Here is a 21,940-nt window from a genome sequence, read left to right as displayed (position 1 = left end):
TCTTTAACATCTTTTCACATGATTTCAATTCAAAATCAATGATTTTCATGGAGGAAATTGAGTATTTTGGGTAGAACCTAGATTTTTCAAATTTTGGGGATTTAGACCTCGATTTGAGGTCCGATTTCAAAACAAATTATATATTTTGGTTCATGGGGGAATGTGTAACCGGGTTTTGGTTCAAACCTTAGGTTTTGACCATGTGGGCCCGAGGGCGATTTTTGACTTTTTGGGAAAAACATTAGAAAACTTATTTTCATGCATTAGAATTGATTCATTTAGCATTAATTGATGTAATTAAGTAACTTGTGGCTAGATACGAGCGAATTGGTGGTGGAATCAAGAGGTAAAACGATAGTTGAGACTTGAATTGTGTTTGTGGCATCGAGGTAAGTGTTTGGTCTAACCTTAGCTTGAGGGATTAGGAGTTGTGTCCTATTTGTTATGTGTTATTTGTTGAGTACGGCGTATAGGCATGGTGACGAGTATCTATACGTTGGTGTCAAGCATGCCCGTGAGTCTCAAATTGAAATCCTTGTGTTCTTAATAAGTACTACGAATGCCTAAGTTGTTGTTTTTCTATGTCGGGAAAGAATTATGATTATTCTCGTGGAAGTTGCTTATGCTTGGGTATTGGTGCTAGATGAGGTTTCTCTTGTGAAGTTAAATGTTGGAACAAGTTTGGTTTTAGCTGACTCCCTTGCCGGGACGTATTTACTTAAATTGTCGATTCCCTTGCCGGGATAGTGTTGTTTTCCTTATTCTTCCCTTGCCGGGACTCTTTTCTTGTGATTGGTATTGAATTGTATATTTGGATCGGGTTGCACGCCGCAACAATATTATATTTGGATCGGGTTGCACGCCGCAATAATATTATATTTGGATTGGGTTGCACGCCGCAATAATATTATATTTGGATCGGGTTGCACGCCACAACAATATTATAATTGGATCGGGTTGCATGCCGCAACAATATTATATTTGGATTGGGTTGCACGCCGCAACAATATTTTTATGATTTGGATCGGGTTGCGCGCCGCAACAATAAATGATAAAAGTGGTTATTGATTGGTTAGAGTTTCCTTATTCTTTCTGCCGCAAATTTTAGATTATTTTTTATGCTTTTCTTCTGAGTTATTGTTGGTAAATGATATTCTCCGCAACATGCCCCCTTCCCATCCTTAATTGTATATTTCTGTTTTATTTTCCGCTGTATATGATATAACTGCACGGGTTTATATGGTAGTCTGGTCCTAGCCTCGTCACTACTTCGCCGGGGTTAGGCCAGACACTTACCAGCACGTGGGGTTGGTTGTGCTGATACTACATTCTGCACTGTGTGCAGATCCGGGAGCAGCAACATTCGGACCTTAGCTCGGGTGTGCCTTTAGTCCAGTCGGAGACTCCGAGGTAGTCCTGCAGGCGTCCGCAGGCCCTGGCGTCTCCCTCTATCCCTTCATCCTATTTCATTTACATATTTCCGAAACAATGCATTATTTATTTTTCAGACCTTGTTTGTAGTGATTCTAGACTGTTTGTGAATCGTGACACCAATTCTGGGTAGATTTTTGCTTAAGACGTTGTATTATATATATATATATATATTCAACTGGTTTATCATTTCTTCCGCTTGCTTTAAATTTTCGCTTATAACTGTTGATTCACACTTGTTAAAGAAGTAAAATGGGAAATAAGTAATTTGTGCAAATGGTCGGCATGCCTAGCTTCCACTAGTAGGCGCCATCACAACTCCCGAGGGTGAAAAAATCCGGATCATGACATTTATACTATATGCAAGTTTCTACAATATTATATTGTAAACATAATTAAGAAAAAGTTAAATTTTTCCATAATTAAGAAGCGTATGATTGCCATATTCTTTTTCTTACAGTTATGTTAATAATTAAGGAAAGGATTTATAGATTTTAAAATCTTAATTGATTTAAAAGTCCTAAATATAAGACTTTAGTTTAAATAAGGAAATATATTATAACCAAAATTTTATTCTATTTCAAAGTCTTAAATATTAAGAATATAACTAAATGATCATTTTGTCCAGTGTAAACTCTACTATTAAAGGATAAAAAAGGCGAATGACATTTCGCTTATTTAAAAGTCCTAAATATAAGACTTTAGTTTAAATAAGGAAATATATTATAACCAAAATTTTATTCTATTTCAAATTTTTAAATATTAGGAAAATAACAAAATGACTACTTTGTCCAGTGTAAACTCTACTATTAAAGGATAAAAAAGACGAACAACATTTCGCTTAGGACCTTCGTGCTTTTAATATAATGTATATATATATAGATATAGATATAGATAGATAGATAAATAGTTATAGATGAAGGATTTAATACTGCGTGCCAATGATCAAATCTTCTAATTTCGATCTCAATTAAGCGTCAACATGTTATCGTTTTAAAATTTTAAAATACATCATAAGAAATTAGGAAAAATGTACTAGTAGTCTAGTATAAATTAAAATTATTAGTAATAATTAAAAGTTATTTAAAAAGAATTAAAAATATGTACTCGGTGTTTATACTAAATCAATAGATGCATGATATATTTTATGCATATGGACTTCAAATATTTAACTAGCGGAAATAAGATTTGAAGTTTTTGGGTTCTGAATTTGTTACAAAACTCATAGCTCGTCTTAATTATTGAGTTTGCAATTAAATACTTTTATATATTTGATAAAAAAATTGTTACAAACATAATATTTAAGTAAAAGTAATTGAGTTCAACTAAAAGCGCACCCAATAAGCTAGCTCCGCCTCTACATTTAACCATAATTAATTATATGCCTTCTGACCTTATTAAATCACTCAAGTATAATATATATATATGAATAGAAAAGGTGACGTGACACATCTCAAAGCTCAAGGAAGTCCATCTTTTTTTCTCATTTTATTTTGGCTTTTATCCCTTATTTCATAATTTGAAGAAAATTAAGTATAGTGTATCATATTTATATCATTACATTTTAATGTCATTTATTTCTTCCCACGTTTCTTTTTTACCAAAACCTCTTTACACTTCTGATGATGAGTATAACTCATTTTATCCATTTGTATGGAAGTTATAACTGAAGAAACTCAAAAGTTTCTAACGTACTGGTCACTCACTTCCGCAAATATATCACCTGAATAACAAAAATCACCATTTATTTTATTGAAAAAGCCTAGGGGTCTGTAACTGATCCAATGCACTAATATAATATTAATTGAACATTAAGCATCTTTGTAAATAAAAAAGCTTAACTGACATGAAACCTCAATTTGGCTATAAAGGGACGCTATAATGAGGAAATGGATTTTCTTGATGAGCCCGTTCTAAACTTAGAGTAATTGAGTGGGAAGAAAGTCCTTTGTATCTATTTGATCCAAAGTTTGCAGAGAAATTGACATGAAATTCCGTGTACTTTGTTAGCAGGTATGCTTATATATCTTTGGTTTTTTATTTTAATATTTCTTTTTTGCATGTAATTTTTCTCTCTTATAAGGGCAATGGACATTAGACGATCTTTCACTAATTGCTAAACAGTACACTGTTGATTAGATAGTTGTTAGTCAGTCTTCTTATTTCCCTCTGTTTACACTGTAAGATTAAGATGATTTTGTTCTTGGTTGTGGTTCAAGATGCCTTCTATATATTAATTAATTGATAAATTCAACATATTAGTTTTTTCGACTACTCTTTGTTCTGAATGCATATGATATATTCCCAATATATAGTATGAAATTTCTTTGATTACGCACACTTTCAATTAATTTTTCTACAATAGAATTGCCATCAAGGCTAGACTATACAACCATAGAGAAGCTGTCACTAGATGACAAATGGCTATTAGTACATGAATAGTGATATTTAAAAATCTACTTTTAGCCCCTGAATAAAGAAATCAAGCTCAAACTTTAATTTGATTTGTCATCATCTATTTCAATAAAGTTTATGCAGTAATTTTAACATCATTATGGCTTCTATCGATGTCCTTGGTGCCGTCAATTAAATTTAATTTTAGCCGAATGTAGAGTACAAATTCTATATTTATTAATGTACCGCGCAAGCGCGGGCAAAATTTACTAGTTGTAATATATTGGTGCAATTATCCGGGTGCGGAGTATTTAGGTTACGGTTCCTAATAGCCGGGTCCACACTGCTCCCAAACCGATATTCCCAAGCTCAGGGTTTGCGAATTCTAGGGATTATAAAAAGAGCTCTAGAAGCTTCTTTTCTCAAAATTCCAATTTTCCTCCATTTTGCACTATCAAGTATCAGCACCTTACTCCGGAACTAGCACTCTTGCTCTGGTAAATCATCTAATCTTAATTGCACTTCTGAATAAACTTCTCGTTTGTTTAATTTTTTTTAACTTTTGAAATATTTTGGTTGTCGGTGGATTTGATCGGCGGCAGGTAGCGCGTGCATCGGCATTCACGTGTGGACTTGCTTATGGAAACATTAAGCTCAAGTATCTCAGGGTATTTTCCTCCCCTTTAATCTTTTTTATTTTGGATAAATACTTAGTATACTGAAATGAAATTGGACTGAATAAAGCCGGATTCACATAGACTACTTTATACTTATGTAGCTGACTTTTTCTATTTTGCGATATAGAAGCTGCTGATTCATCGATTTTGATTTTTTTTTTCTGATTAAAAAACTTGCCTACCATAAATTGATTAAAACAGATTTTGCACGGTGTTCATTCGATCTGTTACTTCAAGTTCCTTAAATTGTGGATTGTTATAATTGGCTGTAAATTGAAGTACCAGACATTTAGGGTTCCTTACAAAATAAAATTAGCTTGGAATAATGCGGAAAGATAGAGAAGATTCATATGGCCAACTTAGATAGTTTAGGATTGAGGTGAAGTTGGTTGTTTGATAGACTTTTAAAGTGTCAACCTGGCTTTTAAGAGATTAATATAAAATGAAAAGGCTTATGAATAGCGCAGAACAGATATATAAGATTCGTATAGCCAACTCAACCAGTCTGGAGTGAGTCATAGTTGGTTAATTGAATATTTTGAAAGTTTCAACCTGGACTGTTCTAGTCTTTTTCTTTTCTTGGATATGATGTTATGTTGTATATGTCCAGATATGATAACAAGCTCCATTTGCGAAGGTATTCTTAACATGATTTGCATTTTAAATGTAATCTGATAAAAGAATGCCCAAGTAGATGAGTGGACCAATTCCTAGATATTATTGTGAATTTTTTTTTGATGAAGTAAGTAGAATATATCATAAAAAGCATCAGGAAGATGCAAAAGTTACAAAACAAGTGAGTTTGACAGCTCATTTACAATTAAGTGCTACAAAACTAAAGAGTTGACAAAGTCCAAAAAAACATCAGGTTGTAAGGTTAGCCCAGTGAAACAAATTAACCAAACATCTAGCCTTTGAGCAACCTATTGAAGTTGATAATCCATCAAAACATCTATTATTCCTTTCGACCCAGATACATCCTAGATATTATTGTGAATGAGGTGAATAGAAAGGTGAGGTTAACTTTCTAATTTTCTAATGTAAAAATTATATATGAGAACGGAGAAACTGAATGTCTCCCTAGGACCTGAGTTGTTTCAGATGGAATAAGTGTATTCAAGGACCTAGTGGAGAACTAGGGATTCTCTGCCTGAGTTCAAGACGCATGTAATGAGGACGTAGACTGAAATCGAGCCATTGTAACCTTTTTCTGTATGCTAAGTGGATTTCTTTATGAAAACACTAATCACTTCTTGGTGGCTGGTGATGTCAAAGTTATTGTTTGAGCTATTTCCAGTTATGATAAACTGGAATTTGGAGAAGAGTTACTGTGAAGTTAAATGGTCGCTAATTGACATCATTGTTTGAGCAGATAAATGCTAAACCAATTAATGATAAGTTAGAGGGCGAATCTTAGTTGAACTTAAAAATTCTAGACCGAATAAAATAAAGCTCTTGTATAAGGAGTAGAGCTCAGGAGCATTAAACATCGAACTTAATATGCTATGATTGACAATAAATGTGATAGCATAAATGTATAATAAATGTAAGTAATGACAAAGACTATAACGGGAAAGGAATTATCACCCAATGATTATATGATTGGGATGTTCCTTCTCTCTGACGGCGGCATGGAAAGCGAGAGGTCAAAATGTATATGAGATCTTGAGATTTATGGATAAAGATTGAACAACGTGTGCTTGAATAAATAAATAAGACAACTGTTTCGTATATTCTTCTTTCAACTTTTACAATATGTTCCAGTTCAGAAAGGTAGATCCCCTTTTTGTTCCCTATCCTTTCATATTTATAAGGGACATTCCCCCAAACCCTAAAAAGTACAGTATAAAGAATATCCAGAGGAATATCTTTATGTCCACTTCTGAACCTAAGTTACCGTTACTATCCTATCTCAGCTGCCCTCCTTTGGCATCGGCCTTTGTGAGAACAGTCTTCAGTTGCTCTATTGTGGTCGACCCCGTCCTTTGTCCTGCTTATTTGTTACCGTGCTCGCCAAATTTGGACCTATGCAGTTAGTCCCTCCACTTGTTGAGGTCGTAGTCCTGCATGTCCTCGATAAGCGGACATCATTTACTTTCGCTTCGGGAGATTTTGGCTATTGAATCAAGCCGGGTCGACCAGGGTCGAGAGAACAACACAACTAATGTAGTCATGATTGATGCAGGTAATGATGCACTCACAGCCATTCTAAAGAAAATGAAAAACGAAAACAAGGCTCTCGGCGACCAGACAAGGGAGCATCAAGAAAGGGTCGATAATATACGAGGCGCCCCAAAGATGCTATCGAAACGAGACGTTGGTCGGTTCGTCGAACAATCGTACAATGAGGAAGCGACTCCATATGCCATACCTAAAACCTTCAAAATGCCACTGTACCTGAAGATATACGATGGTACTACAGACCCTGAAGATCACATCATCCATTATGTCACAGCGGTAAAGGGCAACGACCTTTCGAAGGAGCAAGTACCATCAGTGTTACTTAAAAAATTCGGCGAAACCTTAACGAGGGAAGCCTTAACCTGGTATTCACAACTGCCGGCGCGGTCAATAGCAACGCTCGAAGATATGGCTAACAAGTTCGTCACTGCCCATGCATGGGCTAAAAAGGCGGAGGCCAGGGTGAATGACATTTCGCCGTCAGACAATCGCCTGGAGAGGGACTCAGGGACTTTCTCGCCCGTTTCAACAGGGTGAGAATAAGCCTACCAAATGTATCACAAAGGATGGCCGTAGCAGCCTTCCAGAACGGTTTGTGCAGGAATGGGTCGAGAGCAACCAGAAAACTATTAAGCAGGCTCATGAAATACCCTCCTACCACTTGAGAAGAAATCCACATTGCCTATTGCGCCGAGGTGAGAGCCAACGAGGACGACCTTAATGGCCCGACCCAACGGTTGACGTTAGTTCAAGCAGAATCGAGGAAGGATCGTCGTAACAACGGTCGAAGAGATCAGTCGGGCCCCGTCTTAATCGAGAAAGACATCAGCCCTACGTTAGAACAGCCGTCCCACTGTCTCCTCGACATACGGAAGGGCCGGCCAGGCCGCACACAGGGACTCGGCGAAACGAAAGAGGTATGACTCCCCTCTTATTTGCTCACAATTTTTGTGTTTCCCCTTCAAAAGTAGTGTACGCACTAGATAAGCTTGGCACAAAGGTGAAATGGCCACAAAGGATGAAGTCCGACCCAAGTACTCGGAAGTCGAACGTCCTCTGTGAATTTCACTAGGAGCGGGGTCACAAGACTGAGGACTGCATAGCTCTACGGCAAGAAGTAGTAAACATGCTGAACCAAGGGCACCTGAGGGAACCGATGAGCAATCGTGGACGAACCAACTTTGCCCGCGGACGTTAACAACACCAAGGACCTCCAAAGCCACCCTCCCCCGCCCGCACCATCCAAATGATCATTAGTGGAGGCGATGAAGCAACGATCAACCATGTGAAGTTCACCACTACACATAAACTGAAACGGCCGATCACTCACGAACGGTACGACGACCTCAGAGACAGTATCATCTTCGATAAGTCGGATACCGACGATTTGACTTTCCCTCATTTCGATGCTCTTGTTATTACTTTACGTATCTCAGATATTGATGTAAAAAGAATAATGGTAGACGACGGAAGTGGTGCGTGTATTATTCACCCTCGAGTCCTTGCACAAATGAGACTCAAAGACAAGATAGTACCGCGTTGCATAACACTAACAGGTTTTAACAATGCAGTTGAGCGAATCTTTGGGAAGATAACGCTACTTGTTCTAGCGGGGGCGTCACCCTAGAAACAACATTCCATGTCATGAACCAAGACACAACCTACAATGTGATCATAGGGCGGCCATGGATACACGCTATGAGGGCCATCCCGTCAAGCCTCTATCAAGTAATCAAGTTCCCTACTCCATGGGGAATATTCAGTATCCGGGCGAACAACGCACCGTCTAAGAATGCTATCGTATCGCCCAAGATTGCACGTACACCCAACAGCTGAAGGGAACAGACGCAGAGGCATAGTAATTACCAAAGTTGAGGACCAGATTCGACGTACAAACAGACGTCATCAGGGACCCCGACATCGTGGAAGCCGCTGAGTCAACGGTAGAAGATCTCGATCCCGTCCAACTAAACAACAACGATAACAACAAAAAGGCTTACATCGGACTCAGAACCAGGTAAATTTCACAAGTTTTTAATTGACAATGCCGATTTGTTCGCTTTCTCCCATGCAGATATGCCGGGTATCCCGAAAGACGTTGCCATACACAAGTTGAACGTCGACCCACTCTATCCACCAGTGCGGCAAATAAGAAGGAAATTCAATGCCGCAATCAATGAGGCCATAAGCGATGAGGTGGATAAGCTCCTCACCAACGGTTCCATCCGGGAATCAAAATACCCCCAATGGGTCGCCAATGTGGTCATGGTAAAAAAGAAAAACGGGAAATGGCGGATGTGCGTAGATTTCACAGACCTAAACAAGGCATGCCCTAAAGATTCCTTTCCCTTGCCTCACATCGACCAGCTCATCGACGCAACAACAGGACACAAATTGCTAAGCTTCTTGGACGCTTACTCAGGTTACAACCAAATCCTCATGGAGGAGGAGGACCAAGAGAAAACTACTTTCATCACCCATCAGAGAACGTACTTCTACAGAGTTATACCATTCGGCTTGAAGAATGGGGGGGGACGTACCAAAGGTTGGTCACTAAGATGTTCAAAGATCAACTCGACAGAACAATGGAAGTTTACATCGACGACATGTTAGTCAAATCAAAAAGGAAAGAAGACTACATCGATCATCTGAAAGAAGCCTTCGGTATATTGAGGCGGTACGACATGAAACTAAACCCCGAAAAATATGCCTTCGGCATAACCTCGGGCAAATTTCTCGGTTTCTTGGTATCACAAAAAGGCATCGAAGTCAATCCAGATCAAATCAAAGCCATTGAAGGGATACCTGAAGTGTTAACCAGCAAGAAACAGGTGCAAAAACTGACTGGCCGTATAGCCGCCCTGTCAAGATTCATCTTGCGGTCATCCGACAGATGCCACAAATTCTTCAACATACTGAAAAAAGACAACGGGCTCCAGTGGAATTCAGAATGCATCGATGCCTTAAGAGAACTAAAAGCATACTTGTCCTCGCCCCCACTACTTGCCAAAGCAGAGCCTGGCGAACGCCTCCTAGTATATTTGGCCGTCTCAGAAGTCGCGGTAAGTACGGTGCTGGTCCGCGAGAACAAAGGTACGCAATCTCCAATTTATAATATTAGCCAAACCTTGGTCGACACCAAAACGAGGTATCCCGACTTCGAGAAGTTGGACTTAGCATTGGTTATAGCTTCACGAAAGCTTAGACCCTATTTTTCAGTGCCACCCCATATCGGTGGTGACGACTTTCCCTCGAGAAGCTAGCCTTAGCATTGGTTATAGCTTCACGAAAGTTTAGACCCTATTTTCAGTGCCACCCCATATCGGTGGTGACGACTTTCCCTCTGCGGAGCATCCTACATAAACCCGAATTGTCGGCAAGACTGGCCAAGTGGGCCATAGAATTGAGCTAGCACGATATAACATATTAGCCGCGGACAGCGATAAAATCGCAGGTACTCACCGACTTCGTCGCCGATTTCAGTGCTAAAATAATGCCTAAGGTCGAGCAGGAAGCTTCTCATACCTCCCTTGGGCAACCCGATCTTTGGGTCCTTTACACCGACGGCGCATCCAGCGCGTCGGGATCTGGACTGGGACTCGTACTCGAGGTCCGAACAGGTGAAGTTATCCGCCAGTCCATACGTTGCCCCGATATGACTAACAATGAGGCCGAGTATGAGGCCGTAATTGTAGGGTTAAAGCTAGCTCTCAAATATAGAGCATGGCGAGTCATCCTCAGATGCGACTCACAACTCGTCGTCAACCAAGTTATAGGGACTTTCCAAATCAAAAAGCAAAGGCTACAAAAATACCAAGCAGAAATTCACAAACTACTGCCAGAATTCGATGAATGTCGACTCGACCAGATACCTCGAGCTCAAAACATCGAGGCGGATAGCCTCGCCAAACTAGCAGCAGCCCCCAAAAATATCACTAAAGAAAACGTGGTAACCCTTCTCCACTCGTCAATAGACCAACTCGAGGTACATTCCATAAATTTGACTTGGGACTGGCGCAACCGCATCATGACATATTTGTAGGAGGGAGTGCTCCCACAAGACAAAAAAGAAGCCAAAAAGCTTCGAATGCAGGCTGCCAGGTACAACATCATAAATCACGACCTGTACAAGAGAACGTTCGGGGGCCCCTTGGCAAAATGCTTAGGGCCGAATCAAACAAGGTGCGTGCTCGAAGAAGTGCACGAAGGTCATTGTGGTGAAGGAAGCCACAGATTACGTCAAGAGGTGCGAGCAGTGCCAAAGTACGCGCCTATGATACATCAAGCGGGCGACAACCTCCACTCTGTCACTTCGCCATGGCCGTTCATCAAATGGGGAATGAACATCGTGGAACCCCTTCCAGCAGGGCGGGGTGTGGTAAGATACGTTTTCTTTTTGTTTTAACTGACTACTTTTCCAAATGGGTGGAAGCAGATGCGTTCACCCAAATACGCGAACAGGAAGTCATCACATTCATATGGAGGAACATCATATGCCGGTTCGGCATCCCCAAAGAAATCAGTTGCGATAATGGGCCCCAATTCATCGGGAAAAAGACCACCTTCGAAAAATGGCGCATTAAGCGAATACTTTCCACGCCATATCATCCTGCCGGCAACGGTCAAGCCGAATCCTCCAACAAAACAATATTGAATATCTTAAAGAAAAAGCTCGAGGACGCAAATGGTTATGGCTGGAGTTGCTACCAGAGGTACTATGGGCCTACCGCACCACGCCGAAAACGAGCATAGGCGAAACGCCATATTCACTAGTCTACGAGACTGACGCCATGATACCTGTTGAGGTCGGAGAGCCTAGCCTGAGATACTCCAATGAAAGCAGACAAAACAACGACGAGAACGGAAAACAAGACCTCGACGAGACAGAAGAACGAAGAGACATGACTTACGTAAGAATGGTAGCCCAAAAACAACAAGCAGAAAGATACTACAACAAATACGCCAAAATACGACCACTCAAAGTCGGAGACTATGTTCCCAAGGCCAAAACACAAGCGAGCAAAGACCCAAAAGAAGGCAAATTAGGAATCAATTGGGACGGGCCATACAAAATCAAAACAGCAACAAGCAAATGAGCATTCCAACTAGAAACAATGGAAGGAAAACTACTACAAAACAATTAGAATATCGCCCACCTCAAATACTTCAACTTCTGAAAAAGGACGCCCCTCAAGTCGTACTCTTTTTCCCTCACCTGGGTTTTGTCCCAATTGGGTTTTTCTCGAGGAGGTTTTTAAAGAAGCGATGAAAGGGACGTCTCGAAGTTTAAAGTATGATTCATCGCCCCGCCTGCCGACTGCATCTCCGGGCCGAACGATGAAGGGACTAAATACATGGAAACTTCTTCAATATATGTGTGAAACAGACATATATAGTATTCTCCAATGAATGAAATATAACAACATTTGTACTCTCCACTAAGATACTCTCCAATGAGTGAAAAAAACAACATTTTACTCTCCATCGTTTTTCACATCTAACATTCAACCTCGCTCGAGTTACTTAACACTCGGCCTCGCTCGAATTACTTAACACTCGGCCTCGCTCGAGTTACTTAACACTCGTCCTCGCTCGAGTTACTTAACATTCGGCCTCGCTCGAGTTACTTAACATTCGGCCTCGCTCGAGTTACTTAACACTCGGCCTAGCCCGAGTTACTTAACACTCGGCCTAGCCCGAGTTACTTAACACTCGGCCTCGTCCGAGTTACTTTAAGATCTGCGACCGACTACGCCAAAACATTACACACAAGCGGCCGAAAAGCCAGGGACTTCACCTCACAGCAAACAAAAATAACAATTCGGAGATACACAACAAAAAAGTAACTATTCCATTGCAACTGTTATGCTACAAAACCTCGAAGACGCCATCACAAAAATAGCAAGGCAAAACAAAATAAATACAACGGCCTTACGCCGCGTCAACCCCGCGACATACTCCTCATTATACCAAGAATCGGAGGTGAATCTGTTTGCATCATCATCGACATCATCCCCGCTAGGCGTACCGGGATCATAACCACAGGCTTCACGGGTTGCACGTGCTTTAACATGAACACCCTCGAGTTCTGCCTCAGAAACCTTCCGTTGGCCTTCAGGGACTTGTACACGTCAAGCTGAGCCTCGGCATGAACCCACATCTTATACAACTCCCGCGGCACGACGGGATCAACTAAAGTATGAGATGTGGACGACTGCGACTACCGTCACACTTCCTCTACCTTCAAAGCAACAACTTGTTCATTCAATCCGGACAATTCCGCCTCCAGATCTTGGATCCGCTACCTTGAGCGTCGATGTCTCCACCTCATTAGCCCGCTAAGACCTACAAACGCGGAGGGCATCATCCAGGGCTGCTGCTTCGGATATGGCAGCCACCTTGCCTTTTTCGGCACGAGCCAATTCATCGACTTTAACGCTCAACTCACCCTTCATATTAACAGCCTCCGCTTCTCTTCGCCCAAGCTGAGCAGTTAAAGAGGCCACCCGCGCCTAAAGATCGGCATTCTCGGCCAACACCCCCTTGCTTACCTCGAGCTCATCATCCTTGGCCTTAAGAGCCGCCTCAAGTTCACTGCATCGACCTACGGTCTTCATCAGCTCATCATCCTGCTCCTTTAGCTCTTCGATTTTCTGCGCCAACTCTTCCTCTTTCTGTTTAAGCCCATCGCGAAATAGCTGAAAATCGCTATCTTGAGTGAAGACGTCGGCCGACGCACGGTGCTTGGTGCGATACTCTTTGCACTTGGAGGCCACCTTCTTAAAAACGACCGTCCTCCGTTCATCCCTTCGATCGCGCTCGATCTCCATAATCAGAGTCTGACATGCAGAAGAAAGAAAATCAGCATAAGCAGATTACGCATGCGAAACAAATCCTAACAGGAAAAGAAAAAACATTTACTCGCAAAGCCATGCTAGAAATACTCTGCGATAGCTATGCATCACTCATCGCCTGAAGCACCGTGTTTTTAGAAGCAGCGCACAAGGGGGAAGGACGACACTGCCTGCTCAGAGTTCGCCAAAAGATTGTAACCCACGGGAATGATTACGTGTCGGTTAGGACCCTTCGTCCTCTTCCACACGGGTATTTCTCTCCCAAAAGGCTTGCATCTCTTCGGGATCGATGTCCGAGCCTGAACCATCGTCCTCTGCGAGCACCGCCCCATCCCCTCTGGTCGCCAACGACGCGCCACCTTCAGCAACCCGTGTAGGTTTCCCGCCTTGGCATATCCCCTCGGCCCTAGGGGACCTCCTTGCCGTAATGGCATCCGCCATAAAAATAGCCCTTGCGTCTAGCATAGGCGAGGACTCCACGACCTTTTTCTTTTCAACGCTGGTGGCGACGACCATCTCGAGCTCCATCCTTCTCTTTCTCGACGACGACTCCTCCCCGTTAGAGGACACATCTATAAGGTGGTAGACGGGCCAGGAAGAGATCTCGTCCCATACAGCGACATCCCGAGGAGAGGACCCCTTGTTGACAAAGTTAGAGTACGATCTCCGCGGGCGGACTCAACCAAAGTAAATTGCATCCCTGCCCTGGCGAAATGTCGGCACTGGAGTTTTCTTTTTGGAAGCCCGTCGACCTCTCACCACCAAGAGGTCGTATCAATAAATGACGGCAAGCAGCAGAAGGCCGAAACAAAAGTAACACTTACTAGGCGGAACCTTCGGTCTAAAACGTTTGTAGAAAACCGCCTAGTCTCGGATTCCCACCATGTGAGGTAACATGCGAGCCACCCAGTCCTTAATGCCCACGACGTGAAAGGGTGCACGCCTCTCAGCTAAAAAAAAACAACACAGAGAAATCACAAATGAATAAAAATCAAAAGGGATGAAAGAAGATAACAGGCGCATGTCATCAACACGTACGATTATGATTCCACTGCTCAGGAAATGCTCAGGAAATCCAACAGGGTCCGACACCAAGTGCTTCGTTTTGATAAAAAGGAACTTGTGCCAAAACTTCCGGTTCGTCCTATCATCCATTGGTCCTGCGATGTTGCAGGTGTATCATGGTGCCTCTGTAGAAACTTGGTGAAAACAAATGTAACAGGTGACAAATGACGACCTCACAATCAACCAACTCCGCGTACTTTGTCAGCATCAGAAAAACTTTATACAAATACGGAGACAACTATGCCGGGCAGACATTGTAAAACCGGCAGAACTCCTCCGCCAGCGGAAGAAGAGGGAGAGTATAAACAATCAAGAAAGGATAAACGTAAAAAGCACAGTACCCAGGTCTATGGACCTCCATGATGTCGCCACACCATCTCGACATGAGGAGGGATACGATAGGTAGATCGGAGTTCAACTATATGAGACGACTCGGTCTCAGAGATCATCGGAACGGGAGAAGGAGCGGGTTCCTTGTGGAAATCGCTTTTGGACAAGGGGCTTCTGGGAACTATCTCCTCTACGGTAGGAAAACTGTCACCCTTTTCAGCCACGAGGTCCTCACCACTAGAAGGAGGAGCCATCGATAACAGAGTGGCGTCCGAAACTTCGTCATGATTGTGAAGGGCTTGAGACATCTTGACGATGAAAGGTGTGCCACCAAACCTTAAGAAAGAGATGATGATTAGGTAAGAAGGAGGAACGGAATTGTATAAACAAAACAACGAGAACTGGCAAAGAAGATCGAAGGAAAATGGTGTTCATGCAAAGAGGAACGAAACCCTCATCAGTTTATAGGGCTGGATGGTGCGAGAATCGAAGCAAAGGATTATCGATGGCACTAAAACCAATTTCGTTCATGCAAAGAGGGAAATGGCAAAAACTTCTGAAAAAACGAAACCCTCATCAATTTATAGGGCTGGATGGTGCGAGAATCGAAGCAAAGGATTATCGATGTCACTAAAACCAAAGCGACAGGCACGCAGACGCTATCTCGGGAAGATGCGTAGTAATGATGCGCGTGGCTGTGACGTCACCCCGTGGTAACCACATCAATCATGACTACGTTAGTTGTGTCATTCTCTCGACCCTGGTCGACCCGGCTTGATTCAATAGCCAAATTCTCCCGAGGTGAAAGCAAATGATGTCCACTATCGAGGACGTGCAGGACTACGACCTCAACAAGCGCAGGGACTAACTGTATAGGTCCAAATTTGGCGAGCACGGTAACGGATAAGCAGGATAAAGGATGAGATCGACCACGATATAACAGCTGAAGACCGCTCTCACAAAGGTTGATGCCAAAGGGGGGTAACTGAGATAGGATAACTTAGGTTCAGAAGTGGACATAAAGAATATTGCTTTGGATATTCTTTATGCCCTACTTTTTAGGGTTTTGGGGGAATGTCCCTTATACATAGGAAGAGATAGGGAACAAAGAGGGGATCTGCCTTTCTGAACTGGAACATATTGTAAAAGTTGAAAGAAGAATATACGAAAGAGTTGTCTTATTTATTTATTCGAGCATACGTTCAATCTTTATCCATAAATCTCAAGATCCCATATACATTTTGACCTCTCGCTTTTCCATGTCGCCGTCAGAAGGAACATCCCAATTATACATAATTGGGTGATAGTTCCTTTCCCATTATAGTCCTTGTCATTACTTACATTTATTATACATCTATGCTATCACATTTATTGTCAATCATAACATATTAAGTTCGCTGTTTAATGCTCCCGAGCTCTACTCGTTATATAAGAGCTTTATTTTATCCGGTCTAGAATTTATTAAGTTCAACTAAGATTCGCCCTCTAACTTATCATTAATTGATTTAGCATTTATTTGCTCAAACACTTAATATGCTATGATTGACAATAAATGTGATAGCATAAATGTATAATAAATGTAAGTAATGACAAGGACTCTAATGGGAAAGGAACTATCACCCAATGATTATATGATTGGGATGTTCCTTTTCTCTGACGGCGACGTGGAAAAGCGAGAGGTCAAAATGTATATGAGATCTTGAGATTTATGAATAAAGATTGAACAACGTGTGCTTGAATAAATAAATAAGACAACCCTTTCGTATATTCTTCTTTCAACTTTTACAATATGTTCCAGTTCAGAAAGGCAGATCCCCCCTTTGTTCCATATCTCTTCCTATTTATAAGGGACATTCTCCAAAAACCCTTCTGAACCTAAGTTACTGTTACTATCCTATCTCAGTTGCTCGCCTTTGGCATCAACTTTTGTGAGAACGGTCTTTAGCTGTTATATCGTGATCGACCCCTTTTTTTGTCCTGCTTATCCGTTACCATGCTCGCCAACTTTGGACCTATACAATCATTTCTTTTGGTATGGTGTAGAAGTCCTGAATTATGTTATGCGAACTCCAGTGCAGGTATTGCACCCTGCTAAGATATTGTTGCTTGTTAGATTTTGAAATCTATGACCGGGAATATGGATAACTATTTGCAGGTCGAAGGTTAATCACTGATGTACTTCAATCAACCACTGACAACATAGTTCGGCTAAAGATTGGCTTACCATTCACAACCTATTTATCCATGACTCTTGCCCAATAAACAGAACCCATTAAACTTATCGTGTTTAAGGGTTTCTGATTTTGTAATAAGCACTGGTTCAACAGTGTGTTTTTGTGTTTGTTTACTCCTCCAGTCTCTCCCTCCACCTCAGAATCTCTTTCCTCAGCTGCTGTAGTATGCTAGCCTTTCGACTTTGGCTTTGCTGAGAAGCATTTTTGCCAAAATGATCCTCCAACTATCCAATCAAGTGTTACGTAGTTGATCAATACAAGTGTCCCATGTAATTCTTTGATTTACGGGGCTCATGTAAAAAATTGTCAGCCTATAAATGGGTTCAGCAACTAGAGAAACACAACTCGCGTTAATGCTAAACGTAAATGCTATAGTATTTAAGGGGAAAAAAAACTTTAACTGGAAATGGCTTCTTTCCCCAATCTTGTTCGAAGCTTCAGAACTCAGACTTTCAGAGACAAGATTGATGAAGCAATCATCTGCACTTCCAATAGAATCATTCCATTTCCTGAATAGTATCCTCTTGTCTCTTCTCTTTCTGTATTTTAACAAGGCACGTCTCTCTCCCCCTTCCCTTAATTAAGGAAACATTTGGCCTTTTCCAACTAAGCTTAAGCAGAGTTTCAATTATGCAATCTCGATGCAATCCGAGATTCCAGCATCCTATATTTGTATTTGCAAAATGAGGATAATTGGTAGGCTAGGATCAGGGGTGTACGCAGGAATTTTTGAAAGCGGTATCGAAATTTATAGAAGAATTGGAATATAAATTTGATTATCATACTTTTAGACAAGAAATAGCTTTAGTTTATTGGTTTTGTTGAGTCTTAAGTTAGAAAGTTGCTGGGTTCAATTCTACTTCTTCACAATTTTAACCACAAAGGCTCTCTCAAATATTTGCAAAAGAAAAATGTGTTAGTTGAGGTTTGAACCTTTGACCTCTTAGAGCAAAATCAAGCACATGGCCAACACGCCAAGACACAATTTATGTCAAGCGGGGTCATTGTTTTCTACTTATCCATTTCAGTACAATATTAATACATATTTTTAGTAAAATTTTCTGACGAAGCGGTGTTGCGTGACACCGCTTCGTTAAATCTTATACTTGTTGCTGGTGGGAGATGGAGGGTACCGGGTAGAATTAGTCGAGGTGCGCGCATTCTTGCCCAGGCACCACAGTTATTAAAAAAACAAAATATTTGCTGAAAACCAGTAGTAAACAAGATATGAGGTTATGCATATTCGCCATCTTTTCTATTCATAATGTTTATTTTCTTTGTCGGCAACTGAAACTTAAAGAAATTGAATGAAGTTGCCCGGGTATGAAATGAATATAGACACCAGGATTGTTTCAAATGCCACCTGTGCTCCTTAATACCACCTCTTTTCCTCTCCAAAGCTAGGAGAGTCCATTTATGGGCCTAAATTATGTGTTTTAGGCTAGAATCTCCACATTTGATAAGGATTCATCACTAGCTAGGGATGTGCATTCGATTTATTGATTCGATTTTGACCCTTATCGATAATTACTTATCGATTATCGATTTGTACATATGCTTATCCTTATCGTTTCAATAAGGTTTCGATTTTTTCGATTTCGATTTATCGATTTTTGGGGCTTATCGATTCGGTTATCGATTACACCAATAAGAAAATTTGCGGGATTCCACGGAAAGTATATCGCTATAAACACGCCTAACTAATATGGACAAAAAGAAGCTAAAATAAGACGAATACCGTTTATAACATAAAAATTATGTCAACAAGTACATGCAACGAAACTAAATAAGGGATCAAATGTATGCCACCAACACTCCAACGGTATAAAAAAATAAAAATACATCTTCACGGCTAATTCTATTTTCCATTAATTTGAACTTCATTCCCTTGAGCTCTAAATATGATCATTCCTTAAATGTGGTAGATGAAATAATAGGGTTAGGGACTTAGGGTAAAGGAAAGGGTATTATAGAATAAGGGTAAATTTTTTTATTATTATTATTATTATTTTTTTTTTAGTATATCTTATCGGTTTATCGATAAACCGATAATCGAAGAGGACAAAATCGAAATCGATAACTCGATAAGGAAAATTTCGGAATCAAAATCAAAATCAATAAATCGATAAACCGATATCGATAAACCGATAACAAATAATTGATTCGATATATCGATAAACCGATTCGAATGCACACCCCTATCACTAGCTAAGTTCTAACTCTCCAAGCATATGGCTCATAGACCCTGCGTATTAGTTGCTTCAAGAACTAATCTTAATTTTCTCTCTGATTTTCTTACGATGTATGCTTGTCACATTCTTCATTGTAATGGATCTATTTGGGTTTGGTTAGCTCCACTCTCCCTCTTCATATTGGATGTGGTGCTGTATTTGGGGTTTGTTGTTCCCAAATCTCAACCGGATAATTTGTTGTTAATGCCACTAGAAATTCACAAAAGTAGTAGCTCGCAAGAATAGCTTTTCCATAGGAACTCTCTTATATGTCCAGGTTCAATATTGAAATAAGTTCAGAGGCTTTCCATGATTTTGTCCGTGTCAACAAATAAACGAAATACATCGACTCTTGTATAGAGAGTTTCTGTTCTTATCCTTGTATCAACTGTTATACTATTTTTTTATTTCGACAGATATGTTTGCAATCTATTTAACTCTAGCTGATTTGCCAAATTTGATCACAGTAATTGTGACACTTGTTTTCTCTTGATCTTTTTGCTAGGCAAAGGCCAAGTCTCAAAAGAAGGCTGAAGCTAAGGCACATCATTGAAAGAGAGCATATGTTGGATTTGATGTCTGCTGATAAAATAAGACACGACGATTAAACTGTTTCACTTGTCACCTGATGCTTGGGGTCATCAGATTTGACATGTCGCTTTTCAATTTTGTGCTGAGAGCTTTTAGGTAGTGTTGTGATTTTTTGGTGGTTCAGTAGTAATTCACCATCCAGTTTAAAGACGGCGTCATAGATCTGACTACAAAATGATCTGCTTTGTTAGATCTGAGTAAAACAGCATTAAGTGATGGGCGTCCATCAATTATGAAGATATGTTGATTTGCCGTAAATGCCGAGCTCAATCAGAATTTACTGCTGTTAATCCAGATTGGGGCCAATTGGATAGACCTGGCCAGCTATATAAGATTGGACGCAAGTACACATGGATTTCCAGAATGGGCCCTTTCAACTTGCTTGGAGTCCACAGGCTCCTATGAACTTAGACTCCAAAAAATAGAATGATTGGAGTCAACCTTTTAGGTATCGTTTTCTTCAAAACCGGGATATTCCAGATTATAATCTTGGGATTAAAATCAAACTATAACTTGAATTGCTTATTCCACCTTTTATATGAGACAAGTTGTATCAAGATTCAATATAACAAATAATATCGATTTTAACTAATACTTTTAACCAAATACGGAATAAATTTTACCCCAAAATTTATATCGAGATGACACAACTAATCCCTTGAACCAAATGATCCATAGAGTTGGTATTGTGGATAATCATTTTTAATTGAAAGAAGAGATGTTGATATAACGAGCACTATGTTTAGTCCAAAATTCCGAATTCACCCACTCTTTTGACCTGAGAAAATATTGTGTTGGTTATGATTTGACATGTTTATCGTTTCAATTTGCTTTGAACCGGTAAAAATTTAGTGCAATCGGTTTATTTCACATCTTTAATTGGGAACTAGAAAGCACTGTGAATATAACTACTACATATAAGGGTCATATCAGCTAGCTGAGTGGCCAAAGGGCATGTAAATTGCAGCACAAGTTGAATAGAGAATCAACGGAGATGAATGCGTCCCTACCAAGATTTTCAATCGCCTCCACCTTTGTTTAAATCCAAAAGGTTCCATCAGAAGAAAAACGTTTATGATGCTATTTGAAGTACTAAGATAGTTCCCTAACAGTCATGCAACACGAATTTATGATTATATCCATTCTTTTGTGTATTAGTACATATTATTTTTATCGAATATTTTTGACGGACTCCAGGCCTAAAATTTCGTAGGTCCATGGGAAACGACGTAAAATTTTCATGTTGGACCTAGTTTTGTGTCACCGATTGAATTTGTATCCATCTAAAAATAAAAGTTTTGCCTGCTTGACTGCTTTCATCTCCTGATGTCAGAATCTAATCAAAAGCAAGGAAGGATAGATAGTCCAGCTGGTGTATAAGCATGAAGTGAAGAGGAAGTAAGCATGGCTTTATTTGCGCGCCTCTAGAATTCTGAAATCCTCTTCTAGGCATGTTCCCGATACTATGCTAGTCAAAGAAGTTCCTTGCCTTTTGTTTTGCTAATGGGCTGGTGCAGAATGAGCCTATAGTTATGGTCTTGGGAATCTCTTCGTCCCTGCGATGATGGCTGCCAGAAGCATCGTGGGACTTGTCAAGGTACAACTTTTCTAATGGATTTCCAACTGGAAAATCCAATTCAAGCTCTACCTTTAGCTTGACCCCATCTGCTATCAACTATTCACCTATTTTTCAGTATGAATCGAAATCGAGCCTAACTTTGCTCATCCAAACTGGGATTTTAAGCGAAAGTTGGGTCTTTCGGTATGCTTCCCCGAAGGTATAAAAGACATTTTCAAGTTTGAGTAGTGAAAATGTCGTCAATTTGTAACCGGAAAATATAAGTCCGCCTCCCAAGACTGCTCAATCCCTGCTCTATGTCCTGCTGCTGACCTTAGCGAGACAATGGGAGTGCGTCTCATTTGAATAGAAACGCTTTACCTCTCTTGTTGGA

General features: G+C 40.5%; 1 long non-coding RNA gene across 1 annotated transcript; it reads left to right on the top strand.

Moving 5' to 3' along the window:
• Positions 1-4,187: 4,187 nt before the first annotated feature.
• On the top strand, positions 4,188-19,958 carry LOC104232825 (uncharacterized). The gene is made up of 3 exons (XR_712450.2): positions 4,188-4,322; positions 4,428-4,493; positions 19,903-19,958. It is a non-coding gene; the product is annotated as an uncharacterized lncRNA (long non-coding RNA).
• The last annotated feature ends 1,982 nt before the right edge of the window (positions 19,959-21,940 follow it).

This window comes from Nicotiana sylvestris, chromosome 12 (genome assembly GCF_000393655.2).
Source record: "Nicotiana sylvestris chromosome 12, ASM39365v2, whole genome shotgun sequence".
In the NCBI taxonomy this organism is placed as follows: Eukaryota; Viridiplantae; Streptophyta; class Magnoliopsida; order Solanales; family Solanaceae; genus Nicotiana; species Nicotiana sylvestris.
This window is presented reverse-complemented; position numbering and strand designations above follow the sequence as displayed.